The sequence below is a fragment of the Mizuhopecten yessoensis genome, unplaced genomic scaffold, assembly GCF_002113885.1.
Source record: "Mizuhopecten yessoensis strain PY_sf001 unplaced genomic scaffold, ASM211388v2 scaffold11175, whole genome shotgun sequence".
NCBI classification, from domain to species: domain Eukaryota; kingdom Metazoa; phylum Mollusca; class Bivalvia; order Pectinida; family Pectinidae; genus Mizuhopecten; species Mizuhopecten yessoensis.
This window is the reverse complement of record NW_018408917.1, coordinates 1,093,772-1,104,635: the sequence shown is the minus strand read 5'-3', so window position 1 is coordinate 1,104,635 and position 10,864 is coordinate 1,093,772.

Below are 10,864 nucleotides of genomic sequence, written 5' to 3'. Positions count from 1 at the left end.
TTGTTTGTTAAAGTGAATGACTTTGACTTATATTCAAGGTCACAGGGGTCAAATTTGTTTAAAATCTATAAACAACCTCTTCTGAATAACCATGGGTCCCAGGATGTTTATGCTTTGCAAGTTACATCCTGAGATGAAAGGCTATACAATGTGTTCAACATAATGACTTTGTTCGACTTTCAATCACAGGGGTGAAATGTTTAAAAAAAAAATAACAGGGTCTTTTGAATGAATTTTAATCATAAATACTGATATTTTGCCTGTTATTTTAGATCACTTTTAAGGTAACAAGTGTGAGTTTTATACCAGGTGAGCGATGCAGGCCCATTGGGCCTCTTGTTATCATTAAAACAGTTGAGTTTTTCCGAGATTAAAGTACATATTATTTGTTGAGCGTTAACCTTCAGTCGGCTTTCATAGCGCCTATGTTTAATTTATCACGTTCCAGTTCCTACTGACTACGAATACTAATCGAAAGTATTCAATACCTATATATTTACCGTTTTTCAAAAAAGTATTTTAATCTTAGATTATTGTTATTTTTTTCCAATTTTTAGCATTTAAATGTATTAAGTGTATGTATCATGTATGCTTGTTTTATGAATAGATCAGCCAGGAGGGTCAGTGGTGTACAAAATGAAAATGTACTAAGTAAAATTCAACATGAAACGCGCGAAGTATTTGCATTTGTTAAGTTGACAATTGTGTTGTCTGTGAATCCCAATCGAAAGCTATTCAATGCTCTTTTAAATATAGCATGCAAAGTTTGTGTTGATTCTGCCTGGAGCATACGTGTATCAAAAGTTACTCGGTATGAAAATATGAATATTTTTAAACTGTATGAATCTATTGAAAATTCAATAAATTCTATAATATTCAGAGCTGACAGCTACATACAATTTATAACAAAATACAAATGATTTGTATATTATTTGAAGCCACATTCTAAGTTTATGTTTTACGGTTTTGTTTACTTGTTTACAGACACTGCTATGTTGTCAGCCTTTCGGTTAATTGTTCTTATTGGTTTGGTTGTTACCCTTTGGATTATTTGAATAATAATAATAATCCGAGGTTCTTATGTACCGCTCTATCACAATCTAGTTCGTAGGTCGTCTCAAAGCGGTTCTCAAATTATTTTCCGTTTCTCAAAGATACAACACAGTGTCGTTGCGTGACTCGAACCCGCAACCCTTCGGTCACGAGCTCGTCGTCCTACCACTAGACTGCCGTGCATCCTAATTGAACAATTGTTTGACATGCTTGTGATTATTAGGAAACGGCATATTTTGTAGGATCCAAGCATATTTTATTGTACAGTTTGGTACAAAAGGATAACAATTAAAAACGTTCTCTTGATTGGGAAACATTAACTGAAATTTTCTGGTTTACACGAAAACAAAAAATATATATCAGTATGTCAGGGAATAAGAAATGAATATACTACTGTTACCCACTGCACGATTCGTAAAAGGCGACGGATGTTGAAACCCATTCCAAAATTTGGAATTTGCTTTTGTGTCAAAATAAATCAACTGCATCCATTACAACATNCCCCCCCTCACAATTCGGTGATATCCTTCAGCAAGTTGTACAGTTCTCCCGTTGTAAATTTCGGTCCAATGTTGTCTCGGCCATGCCAGTACTTGGTGACGTCACTTTGATCCAGAGTTGTTGAACCGATCCCTGACCCAAGCGACGAACCGTCCATACTTAGAGAAACGAGTAAGTTTGATAGTTTGTCAGCTGATCTTTTTTCACTTGGGCATAAGACCATGAAAATGTGTCTATCTTACCTTTATTTGTGTACACAGCTTCACCTGTGTCTTTTGCGCTAAACCCGCATGATCTTCCCGTCGTTCCAGTCTGTCAAAGAAGTGTATTCATACACTCAGACATACATACGTGTGCAACAAGAGGTCACCAGGTATTATTGGCATGATGGATTTAAGTAATTAGTAAATGGTACATGTAAACATGTTTAAATATTGTTGTGATTTGTGATATCAGTGATAAAGATATATGTATCTAGGGTAAGTGTACCCAAAATGAATATTTTGTTAATAAAAAATATTAATATTTCCTTTAAAATTAATGAAAAACCAAATTCTTTACTGAAATGAAACAATACATTCATTTAGCCTTCATTTTATGTATTTCTAGGCTATCAACAGCGCGTGTGTCTATTCATAGATCTCATAATTAGTGTGAGTCAGATTTACTTGGAATTTTAATCTGGTCGAGTACCGAAAATGGAACACTTCATCATATAAGTCAGTTTATGAAAATAACTGACCGCATTTTTTTTTCATTTTTTTTTTAACAATTTCTGTCATTTCTTCCCTAAAATATTTCTTTGTCTATGTTATGATAACAAATTTTGTTGTTGAACCGTACCGTTTCCCGGGATTGTTTATAATACCATTTTAATGTTTCAATTGAGTTTATGAGCAATATAAATCTTAATTGAGAGTTCATACCATTCGTTGCAAAATAACAAATGCTGCACCATATATATCAAAAGTGTTCCATTTTGGGTACCCTCACAGTTATATGACCGGACACATTATACTTGGTTGGACAATGCACCTTTAAGATAGTTATATATACTATACAGAAGAACTTTACCCTGGCACTATGTAGTTGTCTTCGGTCTGCTACCTCCAAATCATTCAATATCGGTAGCTTGTGATTCTGGTTGAATATCTGTGGGGCTGACATGGGATAAATTGCATTCTGAAGAATTTCTAATCGTAGTTCTCTTAATCTTTTCCTTGTCTGTCAGAACGCAGACGGCGTGCCCTTTTTATTTGAAACCCAGACCCTAGACTATCAGCATACTCGAGGACACCAACCCCGCCATTATGAGTATCAGACCCGAGACCAACAACTCCGCCAATATGAGTATCAGACCCGAGACCAACAACCCCGCCAATATGAGTATCAGACCCGAGACCAACAACCCCGTCAATATGAGTATCAGACCCGAGACCAACAATCCGGCCAATATGAGTATCAGACCCGAGACCAACAATCCCGCCAATATGAGTATCAGACCCGAGACCAACAACCCCGCCAATATGAGTATCAGACCTGAGACCAACAGCCCCGCCAATATGAGTATCAGACCCGAGACAACCAGTCCCATCAATCTGATCACCAGATCCTAAAATACTTGACATTCCAATCTGAGTACCCGTTACCACTTTAATATGAGTATCTGGTCCATTGGCCCCTTCTCCTCCTAATTGAGCTAACTTTGTAATGTTTGAGGGGTTTTATAGACACCTGTTTTCATTTTTCTATGCTTCTACATCTATTTTGAAACTGTTTAGACATCAATTTTCATCTTTCCACTGAAATTTGTTTGTTTATTGTTTATGATGAAACGTCCTCTTCCCTGTCCTCTTAGAAGAAGACACAGAAGAACTCTCTCGATTCTGCAGGGACTCCACATCAGTCGCCTTTTTCGATGCACGTGCTGTGGGCTACAACAATTTTATTCTTGTTTTTCTCTCTCTTCAATTCCCTTAAACACAAGACAAGGAGGGAACCATCTCTATTTCTGCAGGGGGGGGGGGGGGGGGGGGGACACTGATTAGTCATTAATAGAGGAAATAGCTATTTGCTGCATTAGAAATATTTACTTTGCTAGGCTTTCTGCATCAACTAAGTAATTGTTTTCAATATATGCTTCTTTTCCTCATATTTCTTTTGATCATGTCTAAGTGAAAATATTGCAAAATCATTATAGATTTGATAATTAATACGTGTCATAAACATAGTGTGTAATTATCATAGCAATGTATGAGTGTATTAAATTGTTGATAAACAGTAAGGTAATACACATTGTTCACGTTACCTTATATTCCCACTCTAGGTATATATAAATTCACCTTTTTGTAAAATTTCTCGATTTCCCTTTTCTCTTTTCACTCCTTCTTGGAAACAAATCGGCATAAAACTAGAAATTGTATAGCACTTTTGCTGTGAATATTTTTAAAATACTTATCCGTTTCTAACATTTTTTTTAACTATGATCAATTATTGGCCAAGAAAAATTTAAGGGGACATTTAACATGGTATCTTTGGGATTTACGTCAGAAGATATTTTTTGTGCAGAGATGAAAAGTAATATATATAAAAAGGTAGACAAATTTTATTGTACCAGTTTTACGAATAGATGTTGAAGCACAAAATGGTTATTCAATCCTAAGAAAAATGTAATCAAGATTGAACATAAAAATAAAGTCAAGAAACTTCATTCAATAAGGTGATTTAATATGGAACATAATAGGGAAATGACGTCCCATGCAATTCTTATAGCATATCATTGTGAATTAACAATACGAATCATTATTACAATAATCAGTATGATAATTATTAACGACTTCGCAAACATTGGCATTGAAAGTAATATAGTCTCGATACCTTCCCCAGTATGACTTTGTTATGTATATCAAACAGATATGCATTCTCAACTAAAAGAAAAGTAATGTCGGGTAAAAAACCTTACTTCATCAACACCACGGACTGCCCAAGCTTACACTCATTTTAATCATTACTCGTCCATGGACATCGTTAACCCTTTGGGTGCCACAGGAATCTCCTTAGAGAGTGCCAAGCCAAATTCTGATCAGAATGTGATTTGAAAATATATTACGTAGAACAATTGAACAATGGGCTAAGCGATGACGTCACGTCATTATGTACAGGATGAAAATCGACACATTTGTGTTTTTTTTCAACGTTGTACGTTGGTAAATGTCCCTATGTACAACCAATGAAAGCATACGTAACATGTATTGTCATGTATTATTTGTCAAATTTTACGTATTATTACAAAAGCTCTCAAATGGAATGATATTAATGTTGTAAAAAAAATTCGCGTTCCATGTACCAATTTGTCCAAACTGAAAACCAGAAAACATGCATAGTAATAGTGAAATGTATATTTATTTAATCTTCACGAGCATCTGCGTCTGGCAAGACACAGCACATGAACCCCACGGAAACACATAGAGCATGCCGTACTCGCACGGCGCCACCCCTTGCCCCCGACACGAGATCAAATACTCCCTCTGCTGATATGTTCGTAGATTTATATCGGGTTGTCGTTCTCCAACTGATCACTATATAGGCTGTCCACGATAACCTGAATGAATGCCGTCCGGCTCAACTTTTGATTCGGATCTGTTTTTTTGGAAGACGCATATGTAAGCATTTAACAACACCCTATTGATGACGTTGAACACGATATTTTTCCACAATTTAAGGGTTTTGCTGTTGTCGTCATACGTTAGAGTCAGCATATCGTTCAAGTCAACACGGTCCATATTTTTGTTGTAGAACTTGACAATGTCCGGTTTCCGTCTTCCATCTTTTGCTTCAATGCAGATTGATACAATACGAACGGCTTTCCTGTTTGGACGTTCTTTATATATGCGCATATCGTAAGATGTTTCTTTGTCTCATGTAGACAGTTTGTCCGGCGTTTGTTGTAGAACTTGACAATGTCCAGTTTCCGTCTTCCATCTTTTGCTTCAACGCAGATTGATGCAAGACGAACGGCTTTCCTGTTTGGACGTTCTTTATATGCGCATATAGTAATATGTTTCTTTGTCTAATGTAGACGGTGTGGCCGACGTTGATACTTGGTGTTCTAATTGTGTTCGGTTGTTCTCTGCTATTCACACGTAAAGTGCCAGTAAAGTTCGTTCCAACCTGAAATAGTCTTTTTGCCAGATCTTTTGAAAGAAAAAAGTTACTAAATGAAACCCTTTGTTCAGCAACCCCGCCGCTTACAATAACGCAAACACAACAGAAGACCCCTGCGTTTGTCCGGTAGGGACACGATCATATATATGCGACCCTGTAAACGGTTATATGGAGAATATAGCCTATAACAGACTCCGCCAACATCCAAACGTTTGCCCGAACTTGCAGTGTTTTGAAGGGATATACTAAGTTATTTCAGTTCTATTCTTTATACTTACTAATGATTCGTTTATGGTGTGATTCTGAGATGTCGTTTAAATAGCATGATCACACGTTGGACGAAATGTTTGAATTTGTGGGGGTGGGGGTGTTTTGCGGGTATGTTTGCGTACGTTTGAAGAATACATGTATAACCGACAACTTCCCGTCCATACATGTACATCGTATGGTAGGAACTTGATATGAGTACTTAAGGAACTCGAACTTTTTCATTTGATTTGAAATTTTCAAAGAGAGGAAGACGTACAAGTCCTCATAGAACCGTATAAGTTGTTCACCCTGTCTAGTTGAATTAATATGCATTAGCTAGTCTTTTATCAGGCTCCAGATTAACAGTTGCACACTATAGATATACAAATCGATTCTATCTTGTTTACCTCTACTTCTAAACTATTTTATTAAATATGAAAATTGGCTTTTTCCAAGCAAAAAGTTCTGGAGTTTCACTACAGTTTTGGGTTTGATTTCACGGCAATGTTATTGTCATCCAACACTAGGTCATTCTCGCAACATATCTACTAGGGAACATACATAACATTATCGCCATACATGAGGATTTCAAATTCCCAGGCGACATACTAGGACCTAGTAAGCCCCCTTGTAGACCTCTTTTGTAAAATTATGTAAACTCCACTTATAGGAAGATCTTTTCCCGAGATGTTATGCTATTCGACTTTATTTGATGTATAAAGTTCGAAAATGTGTCATGTTTTATTTCTCTGTTAAAAAAATCGTATTTCGGATATCAAATAATTATCCAAAGACGTGTAATAGATGTAGATATATGTAATTCATAACTTTTGAAATGTTTCTAGAAAGTTTGGAAAAATCATGAATTAAGACGCCATGTTTTTCTTTGCTGAGTATAAGAAGTACATGTAATTAATTAGTGTGCTAAATTTGAATTAATTTAAGCGTTGGTACGTTTGAAATCCCGTCTTTTAAACATACCACTACATCAGATGTATACTAACGGAAAAAAGAAACTGTGCATGCGGAGAATGGTTATAGAACATGTATTATCAACTGTATATACATGAAAATTCACACACATGACCGAGTATGACACATACACACTATCCGTGTGTCATTGACAGTTTTTCCCGTGCAGTTTGCTCTCTATAGGCGTTGACCAGTTTGCACGTTTTTCTCGTCCAGCCATCCAATTCGACAATGAAAGTTTATTTTTCAACTGTTGGGTCACTCTGTTTAGACCATTAAACAGTAAAATCAGCATTATAACGTTTTAATTTGTGATTAATGCTATGCCGAGGCTCAATGAAAATGACCGCCTCCGGATTATTGGTATGCTTCCGGGATTTGTGGAGACATCAACAGTTTGGCCACGTCGGCGATCGACGACGTCCCGTCCACGTGTGACGTCACGTCAACAGGACAACCATATTCGGCTTGTCCATTTAAGAAATCGCTTCCAAACGGCAAGCTTGACTGCACAGACAATCCCTGGGTTGCTTACCAATAAGCTCGAGAAGTGTACGGAACCGATTGTGTGAACGAGCTATCCGTCCGCGACGTCCTGCAATCCGTCCAGTTCTTCTGCCACGTCATCGTGTAGCACGTCTGGACTGGTGCAGAAGGCATCTGCGATTTACTCGACAGTATTGGGCAGGCATTTTGTACACGGGCGAGTCACGAGTCCACCTGGATAGTAGTGACGGACGTTCCAGAGTGTATCGTCGCGTTGGAGAACGTTTCCGTGACGCGTGCGTGGTACAACGACGTTCTTCCGGCGGAGGCAGCTTTATGATTTGGGGCGGCATCACAGCCAACGGGAGAACGCCTCTGGTGGTTGTTAACGGGAATTTGAGCGCGCTACGTTACCGTGACGAGATCCTCCGGACCCACGTCGTTCCATTCGTGCAAGGGCAGCACATCACATTACGCTACAGCAGGACAACGCTAGGCCACACACAGCTCGTGTCGCTATTGACTTTCTGGTCCAGCTGAACAATGACGTGTTGCCCAGGCCTGCTGTATCCCCCGATCTGTCGCCCATTGCACAGTACACGTCTTGGATGAAATGAAGCGCAGATTACGGGCATTTCCTAATCAACCGGTGACGTTGGCTGATTTGCCTGCAGCGTTGGTACAGATCTGGAATGCCATCCCACAAGCATTCTTGAACCGTCTGATAGGCTCCATGCGTCGACGTTGCCAGGCTTGCATTCAGGCAAACGGTGGACATACGAGGTATTAACTTTGTGAACTCAGTATTGACCCCTGCTGTGTTTACATCACTCTTGAGCGGAACTTATTGATGCCATAACGTGGAAAAGGGAATGCAACTGTTAATAAATAACAAATAAATTGTCCCTGAAAACCTTGTTGTTCTACGTCATACACATTTATTTTTATAACACATTTTAGGCATGCACAGTTTATTTTTTCCGCTAGTATATTTTAATTTTATGCTCGGCTGGTATACCTGATTATACATCTCACAAAGTGAAAATTTGTGAACTAAGAGTAGGATAATTTGTTTGATGATTTTTTTTCATTTAATGTCTTCGAACCAGCCAAAGTCATGTGAAACACTGATGACAATGGATACATCAACAAAACTAGTGTTGTAACAGGGGCAAGCATAGCAGATCAATTTTGATTTCGTCAGTGTCCCTAAGCAGAGGATATAGGTAACAAAACCCAAGTACACACTATGTCGGGATCATGTATTGATGTGTTATATTCAAACTTTTATATCTTTCGTAAAAAATGTGTTCCAAAAAAAAGGGCTATCTGTAATTTAGTTCGTGTCAATTAACGTGTACAATTACAAAAAGACATTTAATTCCTATGATTGGGAAACAAGTACTATTGTATTTATTCATAGTCTTTCTCATCGACCATAAGAATCAAAAAGATTACGTTTTATTGTATGATATTTTACATTGTCTCGATCCCACATAATACTATTCAGGTTTTTTTTGGTCGAGATTGGCTTTGAAGCTGGGCAACGAAGGATTAAAAAGAATCCCCTCAGGAATATTATCCTAAAGAGAAATAATTGAAGGTAGGACTTACGATAAAACTCAGTAGTGCATCTGATACCAGTAAGATCGTTACCATGCCTAGTGCTGTAGTTATGCATTTCAGACATGCTAGGAGTTACAAAGCTTGGAAAGATAATCAGAAGTGAGACAATGAAACTGTTTTTTTTTTTAAATTTTGTCATTTATTTTTTCTTTTTCTTTCACTTAAATTTTCCCATCCGGTTTCTGTATACAATTTATTCAGATTTGTAAGTTTTGTAGAACCACATACTATTCTCGCTGCCTCCTGGTTAATTTTCTCAAGCTTATTTACGTAGTATACATTATCTGTCATATGCCTGTACAGCATTGGAACACGACACAGGTGTGATTTAATTTTATAAAGATTACATTTGCAGTTTAGACCTTAGCAATATCAATCGTAATAAAATGCATGTTGACGCACCATAATTTAGGACATAAGTAATTAATATAATGTATTATCGATCATTTTGGTTGTGTCATGTTCATGTGAATTGACAAAAACGGTTATCAAGATGAATGGTTACCATCGAGAAAGCAGCTATAAAACGCTGATTATATATTCTTTATTCAGAATGAAATAACAGTCAACATCATGAAATAGTTTGAAAATTATGTAAAATTAAAAAATTAAAATAAAATAAAAAATGTGTAAAGCTGTTTAAAAGAAACTCATTATAACGAAATATTGTTAAAACAAAAGAAAGAAAAGGGAGAAACGGAAAAATCGGTATATCTCGGAAACTCTGACTAGATCAAGAATAGACCAAAGGATTTATTTTTCACAGATGACGTTAGTACTTAATGAGCAAATATTAATATCAATAAATATATGTTAATATATACATAACGCAGTCAAAACAATATTTTTTAGTGCGTCGATTAAAAACATTGACTAAAAATATAAATCACCACTATACAAAAAACACAAACCTGATTTTTGTCAGCAGCAAAAGTAGTCATATGTAATTTTCTCAACCTAAACGAAACATTTAGATATTCAAATGTAGGGCACTTCGTTTCGCAGTTGGCGCACGTGACTAAATACACATAAGCATTAAGATTAATGAATATATTAATTCACACTTTTTTGTAAACATATCCTTATATCAAGCTTTAATATTTTTCTGAAGTCAAACGTTAATTTCAGTATTAAATGCCATATGATTAATTTCAAAAGACAATTTGACAATTTTCCTGGAGAATCTACACATTCAAAATAATTTGACCTTTTGTAAAGTATTTAAAAATGTCGTTAAGTTATGGTAACTAGTATTGATATGCGCATCTAACAACAATGGGTGATTTGTAATAATCTGCAAATTCAAAGTAATTTACATTTTTTTCAGAAAACATACAAAAATAGAAAGAAAACATCCTTTGGTTATGACAAGCTTTTAAGTGATCTGCTCATCTGACAAAGATGAGTGATTTGCAACAATTTAAAAAATCAGGATGACGTAGAATATCTCAAGGAAATTCAATGGGTTTTTTTAAATGAACTAATAATCATATGCGATCGTTTATAACATGTGGGCTATTCATACAGCTGGAGGCTCTTAGGGGTGCAATATCCTTGTCGTGTCTGAGGTTACACCCGGACAGCATGTGTCGAATGTCCATAAGATATCTACACTGTCTTACCTTAGGCAAGTGTATGCCTATCAATCTTTTGTTGTCTAATTAAAGTCAAAATGACTCAATAAAATTTTCTGTAATAGATAGGTATGAATATATGCAGGGAGCAGCTTGAAAAGAAGAAACAGCTGTATAATGCAGTGTTATTGATTTGTTGGCATACCAGATCTATTACTTAATATTAAAGGTGCACTCGC